Source organism: Galleria mellonella, unplaced genomic scaffold (genome assembly GCF_026898425.1).
Source record: "Galleria mellonella isolate WM207_F2 unplaced genomic scaffold, CSIRO_AGI_GalMel_v1 utg171, whole genome shotgun sequence".
In the NCBI taxonomy this organism is placed as follows: Eukaryota; Metazoa; Arthropoda; class Insecta; order Lepidoptera; family Pyralidae; genus Galleria; species Galleria mellonella.
Window position 1 is genome coordinate 3,826,278 of NW_026442014.1, and position 17,587 is coordinate 3,843,864.

At 33.4% G+C, this 17,587-nt stretch overlaps 1 protein-coding gene and 1 long non-coding RNA gene across 3 annotated transcripts in view; one reads left to right on the forward strand and one right to left on the reverse strand.

Moving 5' to 3' along the window:
• The window catches only part of LOC113518375 (syndecan), a 362,685-nt gene that overhangs the window by 344,512 nt on the left and 586 nt on the right, over positions 1-17,587 (reverse strand). The window lies entirely within an intron of this gene.
• On the forward strand, positions 4,526-17,288 carry LOC128200207 (uncharacterized). The gene is made up of 3 exons (XR_008252605.1): positions 4,526-4,835; positions 12,889-12,936; positions 17,184-17,288. It is a non-coding gene; the product is annotated as an uncharacterized LOC128200207 (long non-coding RNA).

Below are 17,587 nucleotides of genomic sequence, written 5' to 3' on the forward strand. Positions count from 1 at the left end.
ATTATAATTGATCACGCACAATAATTGATCAATTATGTGGGAAGAAAATAGAAATAATATCTAGTTATTACACAACTACTTAGAATTTATTAAAGCCAAAAAGTTGTGCATTTTATTTTATTTTAAAATTGGAAATCGTGTTCAATTTTTTTTTGTGAGTATTGCCTGACTGCCATTTTCGTGAAAAAAAAAACATTGTCACGTCACACCGTTTAACACAAACGTAACAGTTGTCTATGCGAATTTGCTAAATATTTATTTGGTAGTGATTTTGAAGAATGTTCGTGTCATTTAGAAACTCAATACTGAAACGTCTGTATTTTTTTTTCAATTGGATTAAACAATTTGTGTATGTATTTTCGACAATGTATTTTTATATATATACAATTGGAAGAAAGGAATTATTTAGTATGATGCCCATGACCACTTTCTACCATTGTACAGCTTACTATCAACAGAGAGTTACCACATTTGACAGACGGGTTGGCAACTGTAGTTAGGTTTTCGTGATGTTTTAAGAGGTCGCTGCTGCCAATCCCTCAACCATTTAGTTCCTTAATCAATTCTTATGATACCTACGGGAAGAGAAAAGTTGGCCCATTCTATGCGAATTAATAATAAGAAATAAATTATTATTATTTAAAAATAAATTTAGGACATGCGACCAAATTGACAACATTTTACTATTTTAGTAATATTTAAAAGATTCCAACATTAATATAGTTTTAACTACACAAACTCTGTTTACGAAAATGTAGTGTCTCATTACAAACGTTCCACGGTTTATGCATCAGTTACAATGATTTGTGTTAAGCTCGATTATCGAGTGTACTCGATTGAATCGAGTACCTTAGAACTCGAGCACTTGACTCCTGGAGTAACCAACCAACTCGATGAATCGATCCATGTTAATCGGTGCTCTGCGGTAACAAACTAAACAAGTTTGTAGGGTTGCTGTTACATAATTAAGTGTAAATAGCTTAATGATAGTGTTAATATATCTTTATTTAATAAATACGAAAGTTTGTGGAGATATATGTACAAATAGAAGTTTGTTCTTTTACGCAGACTACTCAACGGATATTAGTGATACTCGACCCACTGAAACTGCAAAGAGATGTTGCGTCTCTGTGCATCTTCTATCGAATTTATCATGGGGAATGTTCTGAGGAATTGTTCGTATTGATAAACTTGCTGCTGATTTTCACCATCGTACAACCCGCCATAAACTAAAATTTCTGGACGAGTGGCGGTCCTCCACCGTGCGTTTTTCAAGCCACTTTCTTCCACGCACAAATACTTTTTGGAATCAAATTCCAGCAGCAGTATTTCCGAACCGATACGACAACATAACCTTCAAGAAAAGAACATATTACAACATAACCATGCTGTCTATACAAAAGCCAATTTTCAGCCAAATTTCCATTAGTAAATAGAAAGTATTTAACATGGAATACATAGGAATAATTTACCTACTTAATTGTATATAACAAATCAATATGAAAATACTCGTAAATAAATAAATTAGGCAATTATAAAAACATAATTAGGTGTAGATGACTTCGATTTTCAAAATTCGAATGTTAGAAATACCCAACTTCTTCGTATAATAAACGTAAAGTAGTTAATTTTTTTTTTTTTCTATATCTTAAAATAACGTATCGATTCAGAAGTTCGAAGACAATGCAGTACACACTCATTGACACATGTACAGACTAAAATTCGGAAAATAAAATAAAAAATTAACAAACCCGCTTAGTTATTGATTACGCACAACCCTACACTCGTAAAGTGCAAAACGGCCATAAATTGTATACATCCACAGATAATAAAGCTGACATGAATCGATTAAATTTCGCTTTCCAGTATAATCGTGTACTAACAACTCTAGAATATGAAGCACTAATTAGTGTTGTACCTACTCATCTTGAAAATTGCTGACCTCATTAGAGGCCGTGCTTGCGTGTTGCGTACCGATCGATATAAACTCTATTCTAGATTAGATGACAAAGGGTTTTTATGGGTGATAATGAAATAGTAACCCCATCTGTTATATAGTTATAGGCTGGGGACGCACTAGTAAGAGATAATATTATTATTATTATGCCATTGACTGTCTACTGCTGGATATAAGCCTTCCACATAAGGGGAGTTTTGCCAATAGTTGCCACGCTTGGCAAGCGGGTTGGCAACCGCAGTTAGACTATTAGAGATGTTTTAAGATGGATGCTGATGACTATCCTTCGCCCTTCCTTAGTCGCCTCTTACGACACCCACGAGAAAGGAAGGGGTGCCGGAGTGCAGGGAAAATCTATGCCGGGGCACACTAGAGATGATAGGAAAGCATTAAAGCAGGTTAATTAACTCGTCGTGACAAATTCCACAAGAATTACCCACAATGCGTTCTAGAGGGAATCACGAGAATGTCAAAAAAGAAAGATATTTTGCTCTGAATCTAACAATGCCTTTTCCCTAATAACATGTTAAAAGTATTTTTAAATGCAAATAAATGTGAAAAAAAAACCCTATTTCATTTCTCTCATAGGCTCGCTAACGATGACGATTCTATCCATAGATTCGTTTGCACTTTGTTGTACTAGGAGTGCTAACTACTTCCCTCACTGTGATACCTCGCCCACGTGAACCATTAGCGCGAACGAGAGATTATTTTCCATTGTTTTAGTCCTTAAAAAAACATCATTATCAATCCGAAAATCATGGATAGTATTCATATATATATAGTAATTATTCGTCATATTGACGTACATTTTCAGTCACCGACCCTAAAATGATTTAGAACTGACGTCTTATTTGAGTCTCAGACGTCACCCTGCTACTTGGGTATTGTATTAGATTATCTGTGACAATTCTGAACTACTTACTCACTTTTTTTTAAAAAGCATTGCTAACATACTGACGGTCCACCTGATGGAAAATGGTAACTGACGCCTATAAACACGAACAGCGCCACTGTTCTCGGAAAAATCGAAATATAAATAACTCGTGAGCATAATCGATTTAATAAGAAAGGTTAAAAGTTCATATTCGAGTTGCTTGTCTTAGCGCGTTTCATGTCTTGGAATTTAATTAACCGACAGGTGTGTTTATATAAACTTTTCCATAATCATTATCTATTTTCCTCACTAGAGTAGCACCGCCTTATGTCTATGAATAGAATATAGAAACAATGTCTCACAATGAACAATAGACAATGATAATAAAAATTAATTATTTTGAAACTATTACATATGTCTATGTATTAGTACATATGTATATGTATTAGTATAGCTACTAAGTAGGTATACACTTACTATATACGTACATATAATAGTAAAAATAAACTAGGTAAATGACATTGGGGTCAATTCTGATCACTTAAATTATATCTCTGTATCTCATATTTAAATTTAAATTCGATATTACAACAACCAATACCACTATACTTTTTTTAATGGGTAATAATGGAATGGTAACCCCATCCGCGCTATCGATATGTACCGGCGAAGCACCTGTGAAGGATGATAGGTGAGTATGAAGCAGATCAATTAGCCCATCGTGGCGAATTCAACAAGAATTGTTCACGATTTTTTCTTTTTGGACTCTTTCACGCAGGGGGGGAAGGGATTGTTAGTAATGGAGACTAAGAATCCCATTGCTAGCAATATACTTAACCAGGTCGACTTCCTCGCGATGCCCCCTGGAAACTATCATGGTTAATTCCTGATGAATTCATCATGATGGGCTAACTGGCCTGTTTTCATTTTCATCGATCACCCTTCATTGGTGCCCCGCCAGCGTATACCGTAAGCGCAGGCGGGGTTACCATTCCATTTTCACCTATCAAAAATAAAAAGACTCACGCAAAAACACCTCTGAACTGATTTGAATGAAATTTGTACACATAAGATTATATCGTAATTTAACATAATATATTTATTCATTCGAGTGAAGCCGCGACCCAACTCATAATCAATATGAACTGAAAAATATTGTATTTGTAATTCTAAAATCTAATACAATGGGATTCATTCCGAAATATAAAAAGTTGAAGGTAAAGGTTTAACTTAAAATTTGTATGAGTGCATGTTTCATCAAAACATAACAGTATTTTAAAGTGTATAGTCAGTTGTCACGATTGCCTAATATTAATATTGATATCAACACGACCTTAAAGAAATTCAAATCAACTTTGTATAGATTTTTTTGTTAAATTCATTCATGCATGTATCATTGCACATATGTATAGATTATAAGTGTACAAATCTTTGAAATTTAAAATATTACTGTAGTCTATTTATTATATAACTAGTATTGTAGTTTTTATAAATTTTCTTAATAATAATTATATATTATGAATACGCATGTCGTGGCGGCCTTTAATTGAGGCAGCATTTTATAATGTAACCATATTATCATGAATTTTTTAAGTAGATATAAATGTATGCTTTGTTGGTTGTCCTTAAATAAATAAATAAATAAATAAATAAATAAAGTGCTTGTTGATCCCTACAAAACGTAACATTAATTCAAAATTGATTCTGAACTAAAAAAATATTCATAATTTTAATTTTAAAGACAGGTTCATAATTACTATTATAATGTGTGTTTTAGGTAATGACACTAGGCAAGAATCGAACCTGTTATGCTTAAAAAAATTAACTGGCCTAATATGTAAAAAAATACCTCCATATCTCGAACATTCCAGCTGATCTCCTACTAGGAAACTATAAAAATGTAGAAGAGGTACAATAACAAACAACACGCGAACTTGACGGGATGTTGTAATATATTATGTATCAAATAACAGGACGAGAAGGTAGAAGCCATGACAGACGGTACGTAGCTCTATTAAAAGAAGTCCTTGTATGAAATACTTCATTGTACAACAGAATACGTACTTGTAGTAAGAAGGATGCGGCTAGTTAGGAACGACACTAGCCACAGTAGGACGGCGCAGAACTAACCAGATTGAACCAATTTGCTGTGATACAATTGAGCGCAAGTTGGTATGTCAACAGATTTGTAACAAATGCTGATGTACGTACTTATTATATTTGTGTATTATATATTACATATATCTATCTATTTATACATATTTACCAGTGAGAGACTTTGTACAAAAGTCGTTTGCTTTAATACCTCTGTCCCATTCGCGTTTCTACCGTGAAGCAGTTGTGTTTGCATAGCTATGTTCCAGTTTGAAGGGTGAGATATGGCAGTAAATTTACGAGGTACAGAAGAATATCACCTGAGATATCAGGAATGACAACACATGGGAGGTATCATGGACGAAACAGTATACTCTGTTATGTCCATGGTACTGCTCATGTCTATAGGCGACGGTTACTACTTTCCATCAGGTGGGCCGTCAGCTCGTTTGACATTTTAAATTGCATAAAAAAATATATTTACTAATATATATTTTAATTCATTTTTTATATCTATCGGTGTTTACTATTGTATAAATTTTTTTTTAATATTTAAGTCGATTGGTACACATGTATGCCTATAACTACTAATAAACTGTCAGTTTATCTCATATTGAGTTTGTTGGAAGAAATCTCTTTTAGAGATAAGCTCGCCTCTGCGCATTATTATGTTTAATTATTTTTCTGATTAAATTCCTTTTGTATACAATAAAGAATAAATGTAGCGCGTGTGATAAATCCAGGGGTTTTCAAAGGGCCACGCACCCTCTATAGAGGACGCGACAACGTTTCTGACCAACTGACCGGACTTCGTTATCACATATCATTCCTTATTGGTATCCCGCGAAAATATACAAATAGCGCAAGCGGACATACTGAAAACGGCAACCGTTGCATACAGACATAAACAACACCATGAATATCACAGAATACTATGGTTTTATGTCATTCATCATACGCTGCCATTTCAACGTATGGTCTCGACACAGAATAGGTCACCCGTGGGTGCCATAACAGGCCACTATGGGAACTTAATGATCAAGAGATGGGCAGCAGCGTCCCTCTTAAAACATCACCAAAGCCTAACCACCAACCCGTCTGCCAAGCGTGGCAACTACTGGTAAAACTTTTCATAGGGAAGTCCTATGTTCAGCAATGGACAGTTAATGGCTGATATGATAATCCCATGATTCAACCGAAAAACAACCATGCAAGGACAAATATACATTGCGTACTTAGTTTTTATGTATGTGATACTTAAAAACTAAAAAAACTAAATCCCATTTGAATTTCAAGTTCATAACGCGAATTTTTTTAAATAACTATGAATTTGTTAAAAAAAAAATACAAACGAATTGAGAGTGTAGAATGGAATATAATCAATTTTTAGATTACCAATAAAGTATGTATTAGGGGTAGTACATGAAGCCTAATACTAAGGTCAAGTCCACAGAACCTTACACATGAAACGTGATATGAAATTAGACACAGCCTGTAGGCAATTGGCTCCCTCTGCCAATCCAATATACTTATTGAATAGGCTACTGCCTAGCATAATCTATGCGTCCCAACCAAATTCGAAAGTATATTGTTTTATACTAATGTAATAATATTGTAACTAAACGATATCTGTACTTGGAAGATACTCGTATTTAAGAAAAATTTATATAAGGATTCGTGATAAGAATAATAAAAATGATAAAACAATAATTTTTAAAATGTCTACCTTTCTTTCTGTATATTTGTACAGTATCACTAGTCGTCTAGTACTAGTCTATCGTAGTCTTTTATCTTGATACGCCATCAAAGTGTCCTTTAACTCTCCACTGCTGAACATAGCCTCACCTATAAAGGAGGTTTGCCAATAAATGTCACGCTTGGCAGGCGAATTGGCAACCGCAGTTAGGCTTTGGAAATTTTCTAAGAGGGACGCTGCTGCCCATCCCTCGTCCAATAGTGGGGTATTTCATTGATGTTTCTACTTTTGAAACCAACGCGTAAGAAGTATCATGCAAAAGTTAGCAAGTAATTAATATTATGGATGTAACTATTACCAGATAGCTGGACATATCATTATATTTTTAAAAACTTCAAAAAGAAGTTTTTCAATTTGGTTGTATTTTTTCATGATGTTACCTCATAACTTCGTCAGTCGTCTACTGACTTGAAAAATTATTTTTTTATCTGAAAAGATATATTTATAGATTAGTTTTTAAAGCAAATTAACTGATTTTACCACAATTGACACAGCACAATCTTAATTATCGTTGATTAAAATATTCACTTACCCAAAGTAACTTCCCGACCTATATATTGGTTGTGCATGGCCAAACAAACTAGTTAAAACAAGGCTAACGACTTGCAAACATGGGCATCTATTGTATACACAGCAAATTACTATCACATAGCATTGTTTTCAAATAATATAAACAACGGACAATGACCCTTACAAAGGGTAATGACAGTAGTTAATTTGTTCTCAGTGTAAGTAATTAACATTTACCAGGTACTGTGCAGCGATATGCGATCGAAATACATGTTTTAAATTACTGAGTGTAAGTCATTTACCATTTTTCACGTTACAGTTACCAACATTATATATATTAACCTATATATTACCTATATAAATACCAATATGAACCAGGTGGCTCAAGACTGTGTTCCTTGTGGTGGTTTATGGAGGAGGCCTATGTCCAGCAGTGGACACATAAGGGCTGATACTGAGGCAAGTCGAATTTCTTTAGAAGTAAGCAGTTTTGTGCTCCGCAAAGAAAAGACAAATTCAAACCTTTTTGAATTTGGAATTGCTTAAAAATACATTCACATTTTAATCATTTTGGATAAAAACCCTATAAGGTTTTGTACAGGACAACACACACACACACACACACACAGAAAAAATATAAGAGACCTTTGAAGATTATGATAATCCTCACGATCTGGTATAGTTCAGATGATAAAATGTTAGAGAACATCACACTTATAGCCAGGAAATGATGTTCCATTTTTATTTTGGATATCAAGTATTGAACCTCTTCTCATCTCATGAAGTCAGCATTATTAGATATGTCATACACCAGGACAGCTGATTCTGCAAAAGATAGCAAGGCATTAACTGGCGCAGAAAGAATGTACTTCGCATAATTATATTTTTAATGTTGGGAGCCCCAACGGCTCAACGCCACTGTGAGTTAATGTCATGCAACGGAATATTTCCTTGGAAAATATGAACTCTCTCTATAGATCTCCTTTGACTTAAAAAACAGCAAATATTCTTAATTTAAAAAAATCTTTTTCCACTTTTTAATAATATCAAAATTACTCATAAAAGAACTACAATACACACCCTTGATGACATGCTTCTTGTACAATTGTATACATTTTCAGATACAAAGGCTCCAAACAGATTAACTCTTTAAAAGAGGGCTTACATTAACTTTCTCAAACGTAAACATTTCTTTTGAACCGGCGGCAGTTCTATTTATTTTCCATCAACGGTCTCAAATATTTGCCGGGTTTCCTTTTGCGGCCTAACCATTTCAACTGTTCCAATTAGCACTCGCTGATAGTTGGTTAGTTTAATTGGAGAGTCGATTAAACTTAACTGTCTGGTTTTGAAACAATGACAGACAGTGGTAGCTAGTTTTGAAACTGAAAATTTAGCACCATATTGAAATGATCAATAGATAAAGATGATTCCCCTCGTTAAAAGTTCTCCGAGGAATTTTAATGAATTCGCCGTTTAAAAGTTTAACAATTAAAATTAAGGTTCCTTCTGGATCATGGAAATTCCGATTATAAAATCCGGCTTAGAAAGTTTTCTGCAATTCATACTGGGTTTTATCTGATTCTGCTGTGAAACGGAACACTTTTAAAGGAGTGCAAGATATTTTGGGTCTCATTTAAATGACTGTACCAACACCACACAATGCAGCCTCGAGTAACTGGTACGGTAGAGGTGACGCATAAGAGACATTCCACTTAGAAGCGATTATGGTAAAGAAATAGCATAATATTTATTACAAAAAAAGAAAATCGTTTAACAGTTTTGTTCCACTTGACTAACCATGCAGACATGCTCACAAATCAATGCACTTAATAATAATTCCTCAAAACAAAAACAGAAAATTTTTACACAAAAAAACATCTAGAAATAAACACACGACAGCTCGTCTCTTCGTAATAATTAAATGGGGAGTTAATGTACATATTCACACTTGTTATTTTTAATGACGGTTATATAAAAGCAAGTGCAATGTACTGAAAGCAGATTTACTCTAGCTACAGAGCTAGTCTAGCCAGTACCAGACTATAAAATGCAGCAAACTTAGAATTAGAAGTATCTAACTTCATAATTTGTGTTTATATACTTTGTACTGATAGTTATACGTACTCATATTTACAATTATTAATTCTACTCTTTTCAAGAAGCCAGTGCAAAATGTACTCTTACACTTAAAATTGTCCCAAATGATAATTAAAAAGCATATTTTAGTGGATTCCTAGTCACATATCGAAATAAGTCTATGTCTTATGAAATCTCTTAGTAAACACGTTTATCTGTAAACTTCACTGATAACTTAATAAAAAAGATTAGTATAAAACAATGCCTTTGTTGCCAAACAACTGGGTGATTGCACTATATTTTCAGTGTCGCTTTTTAGACTAGGGTTGTGCATCTAGTATTTTTATTTCATATCTATTTATAAAACTGAAATTTAACTACTTCAAACGTGTGTATAATAAGTGTTTTGACGCTGAATAAAACGGTTATATGAATATTGATTATAGCTATAATATTTTCATGTAATTTTTTACTGAGGGACCTAAAATCTAGTGTCTTGTTTGGGCTGTGAATTGTAATTGTTTGTCTGTTTACATAAATTATATTATCTTCTTACAAAAGAAAAGGTCTTAGAATTTGCCGTGTTATTTTTTTAAATATTATAACACCTATTAATAAACGTAATGTTATCACAGAATTGAGTATATGTAAGTATGCATGCTAAATGGCATGCAAGTGTACTATTTAAAACACATTTAATTGCCTCACTTCTGTGTAGCATATTTACCGATAACTGTGTTTGTGGAACATGGAACGAAACAACTTAGGCATGTTTTCAACATAAAAAATAAGGTTCACTTTGAAAATATTCTAGTAAACTATCCCAAATTTTATATATTTATATGCATGCGTGCGTGCGTGCGTGCGTGCGTGTGTATGTGTGTGTGTATTTATATAATTATTATATCAAAATATTCATTTGTACAATATTTTATTGTTAAAAAACAATTATTAATACAGTTACAGATACAGGCAATCTATGTTGCCTATCCCATGGGATTTATCTCCTAATTCGCTTGTATTCTTTATATATTATTAATATCTTAGACAATTCTATTCTTGCAAAAATAATTCTAATATTATAAAAAATGTAAGTCTTTTTGTAGTCGATAATCGGTTATTCTCGTGTTGGTCTCATATTAATTTTATCACAATTCAAAATTTGATTTAGAAATTTCAGAAATACAGTCTATTTCAATATAAATTAATGAAAAAGTAATAGTTTTGTTGAAAATCATCACAGAAAAATTCTTCAAACTAACAAATCGAAATATTTAATCAATTGATTGATTTTTTACTTGCACAACTGATAGATATCGGCGGACTGTTTAAGGTCAGACCTATTATTTTGTTTTCATTACCAAGTTCTATGGAATTTATTGCAGATAATAGCAAATCATACGGTAATTCTCATCGGAACAAATTTATAACGCGCACAATGCAGTATTCAGTATTACGAAGGTCTTACGAAGGTGTCATATTTGTGTTAAAAACGCGATAAGACATGCAAAGTCGAGATAACCCACCTGCCTACATTTTAATGCAATAATGATAATATTGTATGGAATGAACGGATATTGAGCGGAACAGATAACGCGTATCCTAAATTGGAGCATTCCGGGGGGAATAGAGAACTGCTAGTAGTGACCCCATTGCTAGCAAAAGTATATTGCTCCATCCGTCTGTCAGTCTAGTCGACTTGCATGAGGTCTTCTCTACAAATAATTTAATCGTTATGAACATATCACAATGGACCAACTCGACCTGACTTCTCATCTTTTACGGCATTCTACCCGTCCTTTTTTTAAATAGATGTGAATGGAATGGTAATCTCGCCTGCGCTATCGGTATAACCTGACGGGGCATCAGTGGGAGATGATAGGTGAGGATGAAAGCAAGTCAGTTAGCCCATCCAGACGAATTCCACAAGCATTGACCTGAATGGTTGACTGACCTGAATGGTGAACCGAGAGAAACTGTGTGGATGTCGACATGATAGGTGATAAGATGATGAAACCAATAGCTCAGGCTAGAGTTACTTCACTTTTCAGGTATAGAGTGACTCAATACTAGATCAAGCCAGGAATTTTATAAATGTCAAAAAACCCTAGATGGTGCCTCCAGATTTGATACACGATGTAGTATAAGTCCTATGGTACAGCTCCTAAGTGGCAATGTATAGGAATCCCTATGTTAAATAGTGAATTATAAATGACAGAAAAGAAACCTATCCGATGAAAAAAGAACAATCGAAATCGGTTAAAAATGGACGAAGATATCATGTACGCATGTACCTAAAATAGGTAATACTATAAAGAGAAAAGATTTGATTTTTTGTTTGTATTAAATATAAACGGAAAGAATACTAAAAATCATGTCAAAAATCAATCTCTACAAGTGCAAAGCCGGGGCGAGTCACTAGTATAAAATACGAGCAAATTAAAACCTCCTTTTTTAAGTTGGTCGAAAAATCACACAGTAATCAAATGGTGTATTAGAGCGGAAGATTCGTTGTCATGACATGACGTAGGTTGGCTGTCCTATGATTATGAATGGTGTCCCCGGACCCATGGCGGTGCGGGATAAGAAAATAATTAAAAACAATAGCCTGTTCCGCATCCATCCTTTGATGTGGAGTCCTATATATTATTTTTCCTAACTCAACCTTTATAACGATTATTCTTTATCAACCGACATAAAAAAGAAGAAAGTTCTCATTTTGGTTATTAATTATTTTATAAAATATATATATATATATATATATATATATATATATATATATATATATATTTATATATTCTTTATTGCACTTGTAAATTACATTATTAATGCATTTATAAATATTGTAAGCAAGGGTGAACTTATCTCTGACACACATCTCTTCCAGTCAACCCAATGCAGTTAGAAAAGCATATTGTTAGCGGGTAGCTGAAGTGCTACAACTATTAATATTTAGAGTACATAAATAAATATACAGTTAAATAAAATATTCAAATATATAATAAAATATTATATACATTATTTTGAAGTAATTTTGCAGAGTAATTAATGTTTATAATTAAACTCACTATTCTTATTTATATATTTATTAATATTTAAAGTTATAAAAAGTATTACAGACACGATATTTCTTTTCCTTGCAATTACCAGATCAGACCAGAGAGTCTCGCTCTATATACGTCAAACACAAACTAATAAAATTGCCATATTAAAAAATGTATGAATTGCATTGTCAACAATATACTTACAATTTGGTCCCATATGTATTTTATTAAAATCGGTTCCGTAGTTTAGTTTTTAAATCAATAAAACTGGTTTTGTAACAATAGAACTCGATTTTATGAGGGACATAATCTTTAATTATTTTGGCAACATTGGTAGTATATAATAGTTTTTTTTTTGTGCTACGTATTGGATTTGAGTTCCCAAGCACTTGCGTTTGCGCTTTTGGTGTACGCTCGCGTATGCCAATGTTTGCAGCTGGTTGAATTATAATATAGATGATGGATTTGGGCTTCATCATTGAGTGGGTACTGAGAGCATGACTTTTAAAATGACCTATCTGATGCGGATTGATGGACGATGAGTTATAATGGTGAGTTTTACGATTTACAGGTTGACAGTTGATGGAATCAGTATATAATAGTTGCAGGATCGATCTGAGTAAGTACTTATATTATTTTGGGGTTAATTTTTTTTATGTAGTGTTTTATTTGTAATACTGAAATGACAAACAGACCAAAAACACATAATTTACATATTCATCATATCACCATAGTACCAGTCGTCAAGTGTCAACTGCTGGACATAGGCCTCGCCCATTAGATAGGCTTTTGGTAATGTTTTAAGAGGTATACTACTGCCTATATCTCGATTAAGTACTGCAAAAAAATATATTTTTCAGTTGTCTAGTAGTTAATAGTATAAATTTTGTTTAGTTTGGGAATAGATGGCGTTATATGTTCAGTATATATGTTGCAGTCAAAACTCTTAACCAGTCCAAAGTACTATTGACTTGTAAAATCTAGCAAAAACTAGTACAGGTGACCAACCTGTACTAGTTTTTGCTAGATTTGATTTAGATAGTGGTTTTGACTGAAAATTATTGGTTATTAGTACTTTTGACTGCAAATTTGCGATTAGGTTAGATACTTTAGGTAGTTGGGACTCGGTGGACTTCGAAAGGGAACCCGGGTCCACAACATTATAGCGTGGCGAGGGATGCCGTGGTGATTTTAGCCGGTAGGAGTCCGGCATTACCCATACGCCTCCCCGGGACGTATGAGTATGTATGATGCATTTCCCCACGATAAAAAAGGTACTTTTAACTGTTATTTTAGTTAAAAGTATTATAGACTAAAGCATACAGTCAAAAGTACTTTTGACTGATTTTGCTAGTCAATAGTACTTTTGACTGGTTATACTCGTATATATATTTATTGCCCGCTCCCGCGAACTTGGCCACATGACCCGGCGTTATATTGATTGACCGGGATAAAAAGTAGCTTATGTCGTTCTCCATGCCAAATACTATGTGTATGCCAAACTTGCTGACAAATGAATGGATTACGACACAAAGAAATATTCACTTTCGCACTTCTAATTTTAGTAAGTGTCCATTCATAATACATTATAAATTATTCTACGAATAATCATAATTCAACAGATTAATACTTTTATTCATAAAAACTAAACAGAATTTTAGCTATGAGAGCATTTTGTCTCTTTCTATCAAACTAGGAAAAAAAAGACAAAACACTTAAATAGCTAAAATATATGAGACGTTTAACGTTTTTATGAATAAAAAAATAAGATTTTTGTGAGTACAATCTGACAATAAATATTGAAAGAGTAACGAAACGGCTGCGTGGTCCCGGCATAGAATATGTGGGTGTCAAAAGAGGCGACTAGAGGAACTTAATGATAAAGGACTGAGTAGCAGCATCCCTCTTAAAACATCTCTAAAAGTCTAACTGCGGTTGCCAACCCGCCTGCCAGGCGTGGCAACTACTGGCGAAACTCCCCTTATGGGGAAGACTTGTGTTCAGCAATGGACAGTTGATGGCTGAAATGATGAGCAACGAAACTAATTAAAAATAATGTTAACGAATTACTTTTACCAGAGGGAGACTTTGTACAAAAGTCGATTGCAGAAGCAATTGTGTTTGCATAGCTGTGTTTCGGTTTGAAAGGTGGGATATGGCGTGAATTTACTGGGTACGGAGGAATAACACCTGAGACCTCAGGAATGGCAACGCATGAGGGGTATCATGGGTGAAACAGTATACTCTGTTATGTCCATGGTACTGCTCATGTCTATAGGCGACGGTTACCACTTTCCATCAGGTGGGCCGTCAGCTTGTTTGCCATTCTAAGTTGTATAAAAAAAACTTATTATGAAAATATAGTTTTGGTCGAGTATTATACAGCCTATATTATATTGCGAAGTCTTATCATTATTTTCTTCTAACCATAATTGATTGGGAGGAGGGATTATTACCCTCGCCATTAGTAACAGGAACGCTAATCCCCATGACATATCCTTTGATATATCCTGTCAGGTCTATCTCCACACGGCCCCTAGAAACCATCATGGTTAATTCCTAGCGATTCGCCACAAGGGACCAATGTGTTGTATATATTCCATGATATTTATGGCGTTATTCGAGTAAACTTGGGGACAGTATATAACGCTCATGGTGTTGTTTATAGACATAAGTTTTAGGCTATTTTTCATACTGCATCAGGTGGGCTGTCAACTTGCTAAGCACCTCTAGTTCCCAATAATATAAAGTGACTCTTCGTAGACTTAGGAATCACGGTTTCCTTATAAATTACAAATGTTTGTTTGTTTATTACCTTGTGATGCTTTAACGGCTGGACTAAACGTCGTTAAATTTGGTAAACACGTACTAGTATTTACTAGATAGGCGAAGTTATAGCTAGTACAGTATCAAATATTAGGGCCGTATCACTCCCAAGAATACAAGATACCTATTTATGATAATTATAAACGACCTTACGCAACCGAATTACAATATTTCTATTCTTCATGCATACATATACTCGAATAGTGTCAGGTTTACCTCTAATTCGTATTTAAGCATTGATATACAACCAAGCTTTACATACTCATAAAAAGACATACTTAAAACTGTGTCAAAAAAAAAGGTTATTGTAAAATGTAATGGCTAATTGAATATTTGTCATAAATAAGAAATGGTTTTACATAATTTATAAGAATATTTGGCTACAAACGTCACTTGTTCTCTCTATTTTACTGCAATTTTTGTCTCTGATTGTGTATCTAGGATCTTTTTGTATATCAATGTATTTAAGGCAGCATTGCCTCTCTACACAGCAGTACGGGTTTGGGGTCCGAGGGACAAAAACTGGATAACAATAGATACGGACGGCCTATATTCACATAGCTCTTACCCTCGTGAGGTAGACAGCCGCCATTAAATTAAAATAGTACCTAATTTGTATAACATTGAGCTGTTTTTCGAATGATTAATATTCAAATTGTATTTACCTAGTTCTAAATTCTTAATTTAAAAGTTTAATTTAGCGCTAAAGAGGTTATAATTTTTAAAAATAATAGTTATAAGTACATACATTTGAAATTGACGACAATTGGAAGTAAAACCTTTTTATAAGATTTGCTAGAGAATATATTAACAAGATAGAATAATTTTAACTGGATATGATACTATGTACTTACTACATCTGACATCCTTGAATATCGTGCTGATGACTTAATAATACCAATAACTACTTTATTAAAAGAAATGCCTAGGACCTTCGACCATTTCATTGATCGCTCATTAATTTTACAATAGAATTATCTAGATAGGTATTTTTTTTAATGTTAACTACTATAAATTATACTATTATGTTTAATGTCTAACATCTCGTAATTATTTGCTCAGTTGTTGATTTGTTAACCAAGGTCCATACCTAAGTTAAGACAATAATGTACTATGTTTAACTTTATTGTAATATTGCCTATAAATCGGTAAATTTTTGTCAGTATCCTAATAAGCAGAATATAGTTTTAAAAAAAGTACCAAGGAACAACAATATTATGTTTTAATATTAATCGATATAACTTCAAAATTAGAGTGCCAATGCTTCAAGATTTAATTAAGACTTTTGTTGATTAATTATTAATTTTACTTCCAATTTCAATCGTGGCAAAATTAACATGGGATTAACTGTGAAGTAAACCGTATCGATTTCAAAAAGGATTACGAAAATCGGAATAAAATGGACGAAGATTGCTTTTTTTATTATTATTTTTTATATGACTAGAAACGTCAAAATTAGCCCACTGACAAATTGTCACGAAATAAAAAATAAACAAACAAATAAGAACTTCCTTTTTAATATCGCTTATTGTTTTTTTTTTTTTTTTTCTTGCAATCTACCTTGTTAATGATGTTTTACTTCAAATAAATATTTAATTCAATCAAGTGTTCTATTTAAGGTAGTCCGCCTCGCTAGCTATCTGGATTATTTTTTTAATTCTTACTGAGAAATTGCCACTTCTACTATCGGAACTAACAAAATACCATTTTATTTAGTAGCTACTGTAAAGATTTAGTTTGTAAATAAAATCAATACAGTGCTTATTTCATTGAAGATAAGACTGAAATTTAATCGGCCAAATAGAAATCTCAGTAGGTCGAAGTGTACATTTAATGGTGCTTATATCAAACATTTTAATTCGTAATCTCATACAGTAGATATTCTGACTCGATGAAGAAAATAGTACAGTTATCTTTTCATGAAATATTAATGAGGTTTTATTCATTTTTCATGAAAAGGTAACTGTAAATAGTATTTTGTGTTGATATATGTCGAATACAGATATAAGATCTGTGAATCCCTAATTCTGTCATTCACAGGTAAGAATGCAAAAGTAACCATAGTACCTGCAAGCTTACACTGTTCATTTAAAGGAAATTATAAGCACAGCGGGACTCGGGAGCGTTCAATGCCATTGCCTATAGGTATGTACATATATTTATGCTTGTCGTACCAGCTCGACTTTCTCCCAAAAACGTGGGCGATACCGTCGTGCCCTGCTCTCATTGAATAGATACTCGTGTTTACTCTACGCACACGATAGCATGCGATACGGAAACAAAAATAACACGACAAATCGATGGGAATGGACAACGATAACGATTGTTTACCTGTCGATTATCTAGTCCGTGTTCAAGGACTCAATGTGACGTAGAATCATTCAAATTTTTAAACCACAACAAGCAGACGGCAACGTGGTTGACCCCAAACTTGTCACCATCTA